Here is a 6,000-nt window from a genome sequence, read left to right as displayed (position 1 = left end):
ACCAGGTCATCTGATGCAGCACTTCATCACTCTCCTTCTTGGTCAAATAGCCCTTACATAGCCTGGAGGTGTGTTGAGTCATTGTCCTGTTGAAAAACAAATGATAGTCCCATTAAGCGCAAACCAGATGGGATGGCGTATCGCTGCAGAGTGCTGCGGTAGCCATGCTGGTTAAGTGTACCTTGAATTCTAAATAAATTGCTGACAGTGTCACCAGCAAAGCACCCCCACACCATCACACCTCCTCCTCCATGCTTCACGGTTGGAACCACACATGCAGAGATCATCCGTTCACCTACAAAGACAGCATTTGAAACCAAAAATCTCAAATTTTTACTCATCAGACCAAAGGACAGATTTCCACTGGTCTAATGTCCATTGCTTGTGTTTCTTGGCCCAAGCAAGTCTGTTATTCTTATTGGTGTCCTTTAGAAGTGGTTTCTGTGCAGCAATTCGACCATGAAGGCCTGATTCATGCAGTCTCCTCTGAACAGTTGATGTTGAGATGTGTACTTGAACTCTGTGAAGCATTTATTTGGGCTGCAATCTGAGGTGCACTTAACTCTAATGAACTTATCCTCTGCAGCAGAGGTAACTCTGGGTCTTCCTTTTCTGTGGTGGTCCTCATGAGAGCCAGTTTCATCATAGCACTTGATGGTTTTTGTGACTGCACTTGAAGAAACTTTAAAAGTTCTTGAAATGTTTCGGATTGACTGACCTTCATGTCTTAAAAGTAATGATGGACAGTCGCTTCTAATTGCTTATTTGAGCTGTTCTTGCCATAATATGGGCTTGGTCTATTACCAAATAGGGCTATCTTCTGTATACCACCCTACCTTGTCACAACACAACTGATTGGCTCAAACACATTAAGGTAAGAAATTCCACAAATTAACTTTTAAGAAGGCACACCTGTTAAATGAAATGCATTCCAGGTGACTACATCGTGAAGCTGGTTGAGAGAATGCTAGTGTGTAAAGCTGTCATCAAGGCAAAGGGTGTTCACTTTGAAGAATCTCAAATATAAAATATATTTTGATTTGTTTAACACTTTTTGCTTACTACATGATTCCATATGTGTTATTTAATAGTTTTGATGTTGTCACTGTTATTCTACAATGTAGAAAATAGTAAAAAATAAAGAAAACCCCTTGAATGAGTAGGTGTGTCCAAACATTTGACTGGTACTGTATAATCTCATGATATACTGTGTCACCGGTTTCCTAACCTCCGGTCCTGGCAACTATCATTACACGCACCTGGGATCTTTCATTTTGAGCACCTGCGATTCATCATTAGGCACACCTGGACTCCATTACCTCACTCATTACCTCCCCTTTATATGGCACTCCCTAAGGTTCTTTCCCCAAGCAGTATTGTTTCTGTGTTTCATGTCAAGATGCTACTCCTATGGTGTATTGGTCCATGTACTTTGTTATATTAAACTTACCACCTACTTCTCGACTCCCAGCGTCTATGTTACAGAATACTGCTTAATAAAATGGAGGCAGCAGGAAATCAGAACATCTCCAAGATGGTCGATGAGCAGGGATACCTACTTCGACAACACCACGACCAGCTGGCGCAACTGGGGACAGCTATGGAAGAGGTTCTTCACAGTGTTTAATGTCTCGAACATGCCCGAGAGGCGTTACCTTCAACTAGCAGAGGATACTCTACCACCAGTCGACCCAGCGAGCCAGCACACCAGCCCATTCAGCAACCCGCACAGGTCAGCAATGCCCATTTGTTCCTCCCAGATAAATATGAAGGCACCCCATCTAAATGTCGTGGCTTCCTACTACGGTGCTCCCTCTACTTTGCACATCAGATGGGAGCCCCCACCACGAGAGGTCCAAAGTTGTCATGGTTATTTATCTGCTGACTGGACGGACGTGGAATGGGCCACGGTTGTCTGGGATATAGGAGAGGAGGAGCTAGATTCGTATGAGGGGTTCATGGCTCTGTTCGGTGGTGTCTTCGATCATCCACCTGAGGGCAGAGAGGGGAGTGAGCGCTTACTCCAACTAAGGCAGGAGGAGCAGACGCTCACGTTCCGGAAAGTAGCAGCATCCAGCGGCTGGAATGATCCGGTGCTTCATACACTATTCAGAAGAGGAGTACATACATGAGGCGCTCCAATAAGGTTTCATCCACACATCCACTTCTCCTGCGTCTGCAGGCTTCTTCTTTGTTGCCAAGAAGGATGGAGGGTTACGCCCGTGTATTGATTACAGAGGACTCAATGAGATCCCCACCAAGTAACGCTACCCTCTCACATTAGTGCTGGCAGCCATCGAGTAGCTCCGAAGGGGCCCGGTTCTTTACCAAATTGGACCTGCGGAATGCATACAATCTGCGCATCTGTGAGGATGAATGGAATACAGCTTTTAGCACGATGTCTGGTCACTACGAGTACTTGGTCATGTAATTTTGCTTAGCCAATGCTCCGTCAGCGTTCCAGGCATTCGTCAACGAGGTGCTCCGGGACATGCTCGGATGCCAGGTGGTCATATATATCAATGACATCCTGGTCTACTTGGCTACCTTGGAGGATCACATCGCTCACGTCCGACTAGTCCTGGAACACCTCCTGGCTAACCAACTGTTTGTCAAGGCTGAGAAGTGCCACTTTCATCAGGAGACTGTCTCCTTCCTAGGCTACAAAATCAGCCCGCAAGGAGTGAAGATGGAAGTCAAGAAGGTAAATGTGTTCATGGCCTGACCCAACCACCATAAAGGCTTTACAACGTTTTTTGCGGTTTGCCAACTTCTACTGCCATTTAATGAGGAACTTTAGCTCCATCGCCGCTCCTCTCTCCTCAAGGGTGTTCACCGTAGGTTGGTGTGGAGTCCAGCAGCTGACGAGGCCTTCCACCTACTGAAGGGATGTTTCACCTCCGCCCCATTGCTCAAACACGCAGATCCCACGATTCCCTGTGTGGTGAAGTTGGATGCTTCAGAGGTGGGCGTGGGGGCTATCCTGTCTCAACGACAAGGTAATCCACAAAAATTGTATCCGGGTGCATATTACTCTAAGAAACTATCCCTTGCAGAGAGGAATTATGACGTTGGCGATCGAGAGCTCCTGGCAGTGAAGTTGGCATTAGAAGAGTGGAAACACTGGCTGGAGGGTGCCAAGGACCTACTCATCATCCTCACCGACCATCGGAACCTGGAGTACATACGGACAGCGAGGAGGCTGAATCCACGCCAAGCCTGAATCCGTGCCAAGCCTGAATCCGTGCCAAGCCTGAATCCGTGCCAAGCAAGGTGGGCCTTTTTCTTTACGAGATTTGACTTCACGCTGACCTATCGCCCAGGTTCAAAGAACACCAAAGCCGATGCCCTGTCCCGTCTCTATGATTTGAGAGAAGGTCCTGTCCAGAATGCACCCATAATCCCTTCCTCTCGAGTCGTAGCCCCTGTGGTCTGGGACGTAAATGTGGACATTCGCCAGGCTCTGGAGAGGGAGCCCGCACCCACTACCTGTCCTCCTGAGTGCATCTACATTCCCACGGTGGTAAAGGATCAGCTGCTGACCTGGACGTGGTCATGGTCAGCCTCCCTTCCGGGTATAGGCCTCAGTCTAACGGGCAGGTGGCGGGGCTGAACCAGGAGCTGGGGAGGATCCAGGACCGGCAGGGACAGTGAGACTCCAGCGCGCCGTCCACCGTCAGAAGTAGCAGGCAGACAGCCAAGAGTGTGCAAAGCTGTCAGCAAGGCAAAGGGTGGTTACTTTGAAGAATCTCAAATATAAAATATATTTTGACTATTTTTTTTCAACTATTTTTTTGGATACTACATTATTTTATAGTTGATGTCTTCAGTATTATTTTACAATGTAAAAATAAAGAAATATTTGAATGAGTATGTGTCCAAACTTTTGGCTGCTACTGTATATACGTGCTCACCAGCCCTGGAGTTGGTCACTATGGCAGTTATTCTGGCCAACATCAAGCATGCTCCAACCAGGGTGATCATGATGACTAACCAAAATTGCCCTCGCTGGAAGCCTGTGTTTCAGACACAAGGTGGCTGCAAACTTTCTACTTTTAAACTCGGACAAAACAGAGATGCTTGTTCTAGGTCCCAAGAAACAAAGATCTTCTGTTGAATCTGACAATGAATCTTGATGGTTGTACAGTTGTCTCAAATAAAACTGAAGGACCTCGGCGTTACTCTGGACCCTGAGCTCTCTTTTTTTTTTTTTTTTTTTAAACAGTATTTTTATTGGAATTTTACAATTTTCACCCATATTAAGAGATACAACAACAGAGACAAAGCACACAGAAAAAAAGAAGAAAAACAGCACCCACTTACACATATCTACGCGTATATATATACAGTGCCTTGCAAAAGTATTCGGCCCCCTTGAACTTTGCGACCTTTTGACACATTTCAGGCTTCAAACATAAAGATATAAAACTGTATTTTTTTGTGAAGAATCAACAACAAGTGGGACACAATCATGAAGTGGAACGACATTTATTGGATATTTCAAACTTTTTTAACAAATCAAAAACTGAAAAATTGGGCGTGCAAAATTATTCAGCCCCTTTACTTTCAGTGCAGCAAACTCTCTCCAGAAGTTCAGTGAGGATCTCTGAATGATCCAATGTTGACCTAAATGACTAATGATGATAAATACAATCCACCTGTGTGTAATCAAGTCTCCGTATAAATGCACCTGCACTGTGATAGTCTCAGAGGTCTGTTAAAAGCGCAGAGAGCATCATGAAGAACAAGGAACACACCAGGCAGGTCCGAGATACTGTTGTGAAGAAGTTTAAAGCCGGATTTGGATACAAAAAGATTTCCCAAGCTTTAAACATCCCAAGGAGCACTGTGCAAGCGATAATATTGAAATGGAAGGAGTATCAGACCACTGCAAATCTACCAAGACCTGGCCGTCCCTCTAAACTTTCAGCTCATACAAGGAGAAGACTGATCAGAGATGCAGCCAAGAGGCCCATGATCACTCTGGATGAACTGCAGAGATCTACAGCTGAGGTGGGAGACTCTGTCCATAGGACAACAATCAGTCGTATATTGCACAAATCTGGCCTTTATGGAAGAGTGGCAAGAAGAAAGCCATTTCTTAAAGATATCCATAAAAGTGTCGTTTAAAGTTTGCCACAAGCCACCTGGGAGACACACCAAACATGTGGAAGAAGGTGCTCTGGTCAGACGAAACCAAAATTGAACTTTTTGGCAACAATGCAAAACGTTATGTTTGGCGTAAAAGCAACACAGCTGAACACACCATCCCCACTGTCAAACATGGTGGTGGCAGCATCATGGTTTGGGCCTGCTTTTCTTCAGCAGGGACAGGGAAGATGGTTAAAATTGATGGGAAGATGGATGGAGCCAAATACAGGACCATTCTGGAAGAAACCCTGATGGAGTCTGCAAAAGACCTGAGACTGGGACGGAGATTTGTCTTCCAACAAGACAATGATCCAAAACATAAAGCAAAATCTACAATGGAATGGTTCAAAAATAAACATATCCAGGTGTTAGAATGGCCAAGTCAAAGTCCAGACCTGAATCCAATCGAGAATCTGTGGAAAGAACTGAAAACTGCTGTTCACAAATGCTCTCCATCCAACCTCACTGAGCTTGAGCTGTTTTGCAAGGAGGAATGGGAAAAAATGTCCGTCTCTCGATGTGCAAAACTGATAGAGACATACCCCAAGCGACTTACAGCTGTAATCGCAGCAAAAGGTGGCGCTACAAAGTATTAACTTAAGGGGGCTGAATAATTTTGCACGCCCAATTTTTCAGTTTTTGATTTGTTAAAAAAGTTTGAAATATCCAATAAATGTCGTTCCACTTCATGATTGTGTCCCACTTGTTGTTGATTCTTCACAAAAAAAATACAGTTTTATATCTTTATGTTTGAAGCCTGAAATGTGGCAAAAGGTCGCAAAGTTCAAGGGGGCCGAATACTTTTGCAAGGCACTGTATATATACATATATACACATACACACATATAC

This window comes from Oncorhynchus clarkii, chromosome 19, assembly GCF_045791955.1.
Source record: "Oncorhynchus clarkii lewisi isolate Uvic-CL-2024 chromosome 19, UVic_Ocla_1.0, whole genome shotgun sequence".
NCBI classification, from domain to species: Eukaryota; Metazoa; Chordata; class Actinopteri; order Salmoniformes; family Salmonidae; genus Oncorhynchus; species Oncorhynchus clarkii.
This window is presented reverse-complemented; position numbering follows the sequence as displayed.